General features: G+C 37.2%; 1 long non-coding RNA gene across 2 annotated transcripts in view; it reads left to right on the forward strand.

The window, feature by feature from the left end:
* The first annotated feature begins 445 nt into the window (after positions 1-445).
* LOC128251003 (uncharacterized) overlaps positions 446-8,210 on the forward strand; it is a 43,632-nt gene continuing 35,867 nt past the window's right edge. Inside the window, exon 1 of one of the 2 annotated variants that reach the window (XR_008266918.1) lies at positions 446-616. This is a non-coding gene — a long non-coding RNA (uncharacterized LOC128251003). Of the gene's footprint in view, positions 617-6,954; positions 7,173-8,210 lie in introns of those variants that run through there. The other variant, XR_008266917.1, reaches the window with a different exon arrangement.

The following is an 8,210-nucleotide window of genomic DNA, read 5'->3' on the forward strand; positions in this document are numbered from 1 at the left end:
AAAAATTATATACACCTACACGCATATATATTTGAATACAAAGAAAATTATATAATAATAGTAAGCGTCTAGCGAGATATAATAGCTATATTTAAAAATTGTTTTAGTATATTAACAGTTATGGGTGGTAAAGCAATGTAAAAAGTTTAAAATTTTGATAGAGAAAAATGTATCCTACCATTAGAAAAAATTTGCTGATAAATAATTCGTAATAAACAAGTATTTGCTTAGAAATATACTTGTGGGTCAGAGAGTTATAGCGGAGGGGAGATAATTCTAAATGTATAAATGTATATCTTTTATATTTTATGTTTCAATTAATGAGACTACAGCCATGCTGGGGCACCACCTTGAAGAATTTTAGTCAAACGAATCAGCCCCTGCAATTTTTTAAGCCTGTTACTCATTCTATCTATCTCTTTTGCTGACGTTACAGGGACGTAAACACACCAACACCAGTTGTCAAGCGGTGGCGGGTGGCGACAAACACAAAGACAACACATATATACATGTATACGACGGGCTTCTTTCAGTTTCCGGTCTATCAAATCCACTCATAAGGTTTTGCTCAAGATGTGACACAGTGGGACTAAACTCGGAACCAAATGATTGGCAAGTAAACTTTTACGATATATATATACACACACACATATTCTTTTATTCTCTTACTTGTTTCAGACATTTGACTGCGACCATGCTGGAGCACTGCCTTGAATGGTTTAGTTGAACAAATTGACCCCAGGGATATCTTTATTTAAGCCTACTACTTCTTTTATCGCTCTCTTTTGCTGAAACGCAAAGTCATGGGGACGTAAAGACACCAACACCGGTTGTCAAGTGGTGAGGGAGGGGACAAAGACAGACGCAAATACACACACACACACAACCATATACATATATATGTATGTATGTATGTATGTATGTATGTGTATGTATGTATTCGTCGGTCTTTCAGTTTTCGTCTACCAAATCCACTCACAATACTTTGGTCGTCCCGAGGCTATAGTTGTAAACACTGACCAAGGTGGCACGCAGTGGGACTGAACTCGGAAGCAAGTGGGACTGAACTTGGGAAGCAAGCTTCTTACCATAGCCTATACACAACCACACACGCACACACACACACACACACACACACACACACATACATTCATAAAATAGGGGCTTCTGGAAAGTTGAGTTAATGATTGTTTCGAATCCTGGATGAAACCAAGACACTTTTGTTCGTTAGTTACGTACGTATCCTTGTTCTACGTAAGAAATCGATATGTTCAGTAATGCAAGCTATTAATCTAGTGCATTACACCACATTAATATATTTCATTAATAAATACATTACTATCTCTTGATAAAGTTAACGACAATTCAATGGTATGATCGATGTCATCTGTTTTTGGAGTTTATTAGCAAAGTTAATATGACTTTCCTTATACAGGTGAATTTCTTTTATAGTTTCGAAATCTAAGACGTCTTATCAGTTTCTTGGTTGTGGCCATTCCACTTATATGAAACTCAATTTAATCTTCTGGTTTAAATAACATTACCATACGCATAATTTCTTTGCCATAAATCTAATGTAACTAATTAACCTGTCTCAATGAATCTTTCTTCGCCTACGTATACTGGCTGTAGTTATTATTCTACAGGCGGTGAATGATACAACTAACCTGCCCAAATGTTATACATATCTCTGCTGTCAATCTTTCGTAAAGTGATGTGAAATCGTTATATACGAAAGACAGTGCATCTTCTGAACGCCAAAACAATCTTTTCGTATATTTAAATATATTATGTTATTATGCACGAAGTCAAAATTGATACATAACTCTGTATGGAATATTCATTAGTTTGGAGATGACTTTTTGACATCATCACATCTTTTTACATTGTTCATGAGATTCTTAATCTAACTATAAAACCTGTTCTGACGATAGAAAAATAATTTCTGTATCGATACGCAATATTGAATCTTCGCAAAGAGACACGTATTATTATGTTCTACAATGTGACATTCTGGATCGCTGGTTTTTAAACTCAATATGTATGTCAAACATAGTATTGTTGCTGTTGTTGGTTTTTGTTTAGCCCAATGTAAAACGAATCGAGCAAACCTTTGACCAAAAGCGCTCTAGTTGTGACCATCCTGTCTTTTTATAGGCACAGATCTGTATATTATTTTAATGGGATCTTTTTTGAGACGAAATTTATCGAAATTGATAAAATAAGTACCAGTCAAGTTCTGTTGTCGATAGTAGCGGATCTCTTCAGTTTGGCTCACAGATTTTTTAAATAAGGTTTGAAACTTCCGTATACTGGTGTAATTTCTCACGCTTAACACGTATTTTAGAGGTTATTTCGTGTTAAAGTTGTCGTATTTGAGCACCCATCAACAACGTGTATTCAGCTGAATAAACCTACTGTTGTTTGCGATAGTAATCGAAGAGCTACAACTTCCGGGTCATCTCTACTAAATGTATTTTTCCACCACGTGTGGATTATTCGGTGTGTTCTTTAGCTTGGCTGCTTTTTTTTTTGTGGTGGGGGGCTTACTTGTGGATATTTTTACTTCCTGCCTGTGATTATTTTCACCACTCTGTTCTATTTTATTTTTGTTTCCTGCCTGTGTTGCATATTGCACGCTTTGTTTTGCTTTTCCTTTGTCTTTTTTTCCCTTTTTGATCGCCCCTGTAGAGATGACCCGGAAGTTGTTGCTCTTCGATTACTATCGCAAACAGCAGTAAGTTTGTTCAGCTGAATACACGTCACTGATTGGTTAAAATTACCCCAATACGACAACTTTAACACGAAATAACTTCTAAAATACGAAATTTTGTCAAAAATGTTGAAAGTAAACCGTGTTCTACGTGATCAATTATACCAGTATACGAAGTTTCAAACTGTTTAGTTAAAAAAAGATTGTTCAATCTTTGAGCCAAACCCTGAATACACGTCACTGATTGGTTGAAATTACCGAAATACGACAACTTTAACATGAAATAACTTCGAAAATAGAAACTTTTCTCAACAACGCTAAGAGAAAAAGATGTTCTATATGACACATTCTACCAGTATACGAAGTAAAATTAATTAATCGAGCTGCCTATGAAAAGTAAAAGATCCAAACCCCTGCTAAAGATTTCTTGCTTTGTCTCTACTTTAGAAAATATTATTATTACGAAAGACGACCAGACTTGTTATGAGAGTCGGACAAGACGCCTGTTAAAATATTTCTTACAGATTTTAAGGCGGCGAGCTGGCAGAAACGTTAGCATATTGGGCGAAATGCTTACTTTGTCCTTGTTTGTCCTCTGTATGTTTAGCCGCTTGTGGGCAATAAAGAAATAAGAAGCGTTCGCACATCGGACGGAATGCTTAGAGGTATTTCGTCTGTCGTTACATTCTGAGTTCAAATTTTGCCGAGATCGACTTTGCCTTTCATCCTTTCGGGGTCGGTTAAATAAGTACCAGTTACGCACTAGGGTCGATGTAATCAACTTAATCCTTTTGTCTGTCCTTGTTTGTCCCCTCTATGTTTAGCCCACTGTGGGCAATAAAGAAATAAATATTTGTTACGGATTTTAAGGCGGCGAGCTGGCAGGAACGTTAGCACGTCGGGCGAAATACTTAGCAGTATTTCGTCTGTCTACGTTCTGAGTTCAAATTCCGCCGAAGTGGACTTTGCATTTCATCCTTTCGGGGTCGATAAATTGAGTACCAGTTGCGTCCTGGAGTCGATCTAATCGACTGGGCCCTTCCTCCAAAATTACGGGCCTTGTTCCTTGAGTAGAAAAGAATATTTGTTACAGATTTTATTTCTTTTTTTTATATTATGAGTTTAAATCCTGCTTACATCTTTCCGGCGTCGATACATTACAGTATCAGTGAAATACTTGGTTCGAAGTAATAAGCTGTTTCTTCCTTTCAAACGACTTGCTTTGTGCCTTCGTTCGAAATTATTTTAATATTTGTTAACTTTTATTTGTAAAATACTTGGATAGTCCCTTTAATGATGTAAAAAGAAAAAAAACAAACATCCACAAAAGTGTTTGAATTAAAAAAATGTTATGTGCAGATGCCTTACAGAGTATCCAAATGTTCTGAGTTCAAATTCTGCTGAGTGTACCTTTGAGTTTCCTCTTTTCGGGGTTAATAAAAAAAATTATCACTTAAGTACTGGATTCGATGTAATCGACTTATCTCTTCCACTAAAACTACTAGCCTTGGGCTAAAATAGGAAATAACATCGATAGAGCATTGTTAATATTGCTAATATATTATTGAAATTACTAATATGCGAATAATATTATCAATAATATTACTAATATGGCTCTAGGACATAACTATATCCGAACTTAAGATAACATCGATCTGCATCAAATTTGAACTTTTACTTTCATGAAGTAAAGTTGTGTAGCCTCATATGGAGATTAGCTTTGATTCGTTACTGTATTTCCAAGTATATTTGGTAGGCGACATTGTAAAATATCTTGATAAAATGTGATACATAGTTTTAGAAAATACACTTCAGAATTAGCATGGCTAATATGTTTATTGGCGAAAGTCTGCTTCCATATGATAGATGTTAATGCTTTTATTGTGTAGTCTTGTTTAGACTGAATTTATTCGTCCAGGCCAGAGTAATTAATGTATTTACACGCGGAAGTATTAACAACGTAAATGTATGGTGTTATTATTGTATCAAGTGGTTGTCTTAGGTACTATCAGTATGGTTGCATCTGGTGTTGTCTCAGATTTGTATTTCATTCATTCAAATTTCTAATCAACTCCTTTCTTTCGACTGCACTGATAATCGATTTGTTACCTTTTGTGTGACAACAGTCAATAAAGATATGCTGCAAACTTATTGTGACTTAGAAACAAATGAGAAACATTAATAACTGCCATTTTAAACTGCGCCCTGATATTGAATAATTGCCTGTCGCGCTCTCTTGTTCATGGGATGTCAATTTGATATTTTATGTGTTTGAATGGTAAGGTTCTCTTGTAAATCACACAATTCAAAGTTCAATCTCACTAGGTTGCTTCATGGGCAACTCTATATTCAACCTATGCCTTGTCAGTGAGATTAAATAGACAGAAATGCTAAGAAGGTCATGGAATGTACCTACAAACAAAACGTCCAGTCTTGCCAGAGCGTGTTTAGTTTATTCCGCTTGAGAAATACACAATTCAGTGAAATACAGGACAATTTACACGGTAGTTCATTGGGCTCGGAAAATCTGATCACTTAAGATGGATTTAACGATTAGGTTATATAGAATAGAACCGTTGTAAGGTATATTCCAGTCTAGCACTACGACAGTATGTATGTGTTCTCTTTCTCTTTTTAATTTAGAGTAAATTTAACCGGCCATCTACTTGATAGTAATGTTGTATGTATGTATCTGTGAGTGGTTGCAATATAGCTGGTGTTGCAGCTGTATTAAGGATAATTTATTATATCTTTGCTCTGAGAGTGAGTGCTTGAAAATATTTTGATTGTATCCTACTCAATGATATCATAGAATTTAAATAATATGATATTTAATATGAAATATAATAATACGATTTTCGACAGCAAAGTCATTAATTTACATATTAAAGAAACAATCACAGATTAACAATTACCATGAGATTCTCGAATGTCAATAATTTATTACTTCATTTACATATTGCAGCCCACTCATTATAAAAACGCTGTGTCTCTCCATACATGCATAACGGTTTCAATACTAGATTACAAATTTCGTCGAGCAGTCTGGTGAGCTGAGGTTTGATTGCTGTTGTTTGAATTGTGGATTGTTTTGTGCTGCTTTGCAGCGGTTTTCTTGTGCTTTCTCTCGATTTTTTTCGAGAGATAGCCATGGCAAAAAGGATGTTTTGTTTTGGTGGTTCCGAGTTGTCCTCTTCGGAAGAGGAGCTGGTACTTGCTGTCGACGGGATGGATAGGTGCCTGGGGAGGGGACGTTTTTCAGAAGTGGAAGAGGTGGAGAAAAGGGAGGTGGACTTTTCAAATATTGAAGGATTTGAGGAGGTGGTGACGTTGAGCTGTCCAGAAGATAGTGGACGAGATGGATAGGAGGACTATGGTATGCAGGGTGTACTCGGTGGAAGAGGGGAAGGCGGAACATGTAGAAGCTGAAATTATGGAAAGGGCGTTGTGCTCAGTCTGGCGGGACATGGCGTATCTGGCCGGAGGAGGTAAATTCGGAGTTATTGTAGTCCATTACAGGACGGAGGTCAGGGCAATGGAGCACGCTATGGAGACAGTAAAATCGGAAAAGGTGGTCCTTCTACCCACTTGTTTGGGAAGAGAGACTTCCGGGATTGGGGTGGAGGGAGTCCCACCAGAGGTGGATGTGGCTTGGGTCGCGGCGGCTATTCTTCTGGGAGGTGGGGAGGAAGTGGTCGTCCTCCAAGCCACAGGGGTGGAGGGCTCGATTTGGAAGGGCGAGCAGTGAATCTGGTTGTGCAGGGTGCGGTGGAAGCACTGGAGGGTTTGGTGGAAGCGGTATCAGTCGGAGGTGTAGTGTTGAAAGTGTAAGTGTAGGGCAGGACTCCTCGTTCTTTTAAATGTGGCCAAAAAGGCTACATTAGAGCACACTGCCCTCTGCAGAAGCAGACTACGGAAAGGATGGACAAGATGCCGGAAAAAGAGCAAGAGGAGGAAAAGGGAAGAGAAGAAGCATGGACAATTGCAGAAGAAAGAAGGGAAAAGAGGAAGTAAGAACAGCGCGCTTTGGAACCCTAAACCTTACCCACCCCACCCATATCCTCTCAGATCCACCCTCTCCCCACAGACACCGAACCCACCCATCTCCCTCCTACATAATCCAAAAAGAAATGCAATCACAGCAAAGTACAAAGAATTCCCCTCCCCGTGAAGTAAATTACGTTTGTATATTGACGAACAAAGAGAAGAGGGAACTAATTCGGAAAGTAACAGATTGGAAAACGGCAAAATTTGTCGGTACAGAAAGATATATGAACATAGTAGGGTGGCACATGTGTTTGCTACTTTCAGAAAAGCAGGTAGAAGAAGTGAGGAAATACAAAAGAGGTTATAAGTTCTGGAAAATCAATACAGACGCTAAAAGGATACCAGACAGCACAGGATATGAAGAACTATTAGAGGAATTTGGTGTAGATGTGGTAAAAGGACTCCCAAGGAAGTAAGTGATGCTGCTTGAGGTGGGGCAAGTAGCACATTTTCATTATCATTTTATCATTCATCTTATCATACGTTTAATTCTATTTTTTCAGTTTTATTTAGTTTCGTGTTATGTGTCCCCACATGTGTTTGTGTTGACCCCTCTGTATGGGCCCCTTGTAGGCAATATAGAAAGAAATAACTGTTTCAATACTAGTTTACAGTTTGCATCCCATTTCAAATTGGAATATATTTCCTTAATTTTATAACTTCTTAAGGTTATCTCTCCTACCTTAATATTCTACAAAATATATTAAATGTTCTTGTAAGCTAATACTGTGTTCTACTGTGTTAGCAGTACTATTGAATCTTTTGTTAAGTAATTTTGTTTCTAATCTCGGTATGAAGCCAGCAAATTTGAACTCTGAATGTAAAGAACTGGAGAAAAAAGCATTAGACATTCTTCCGAACGTTTCAACAATTTTCCCAGCTCGCCACCTATAGATTTGCTAAAACTGAAAAGTAGTTCAATGATCCTATCTTAATGAATCTCGAGTTATCTTCGTGTATATAAAATTATATATCTGTGAAATCTCTATGCATTTTTATTTTCATTTAACAATCAAAAGAACTGGTCGATTATTTATTATTATTTTTTAATATTATTTTTTTTAGTTTTTCTGCTTGACTATATATTTCTTCTTCTTTACGCACAAACGTATCATATTTATTTAAAATCAGCAGCGGTACCTAGCCTTGCCTAGCTTTATAGAAATCTATCAGGAAAAGTTATATACCCTAAGACTTTCATGTCAGAGGTACCCCCTTTGCAGGGTTTCAAGTACATGGTGTGGCCTTCAACTGGAACATTCACACTCGCATTCTCTTTTACATACATTGATTTCAAATTTGGCATAACGCCAGCAATTTTTGGGGAGGCGGTAAATCACTTACATCGACCCCACCAGAGTTGAATTGGTACTTATTTTATCGACGCCCCACCCAACCCCAAGAGATGAATCACAAAGTCTATTCCGACAGCATTCGAACTTAGAACATA

The sequence above is a fragment of the Octopus bimaculoides genome, chromosome 2, assembly GCF_001194135.2.
Source record: "Octopus bimaculoides isolate UCB-OBI-ISO-001 chromosome 2, ASM119413v2, whole genome shotgun sequence".
In the NCBI taxonomy this organism is placed as follows: domain Eukaryota; kingdom Metazoa; phylum Mollusca; class Cephalopoda; order Octopoda; family Octopodidae; genus Octopus; species Octopus bimaculoides.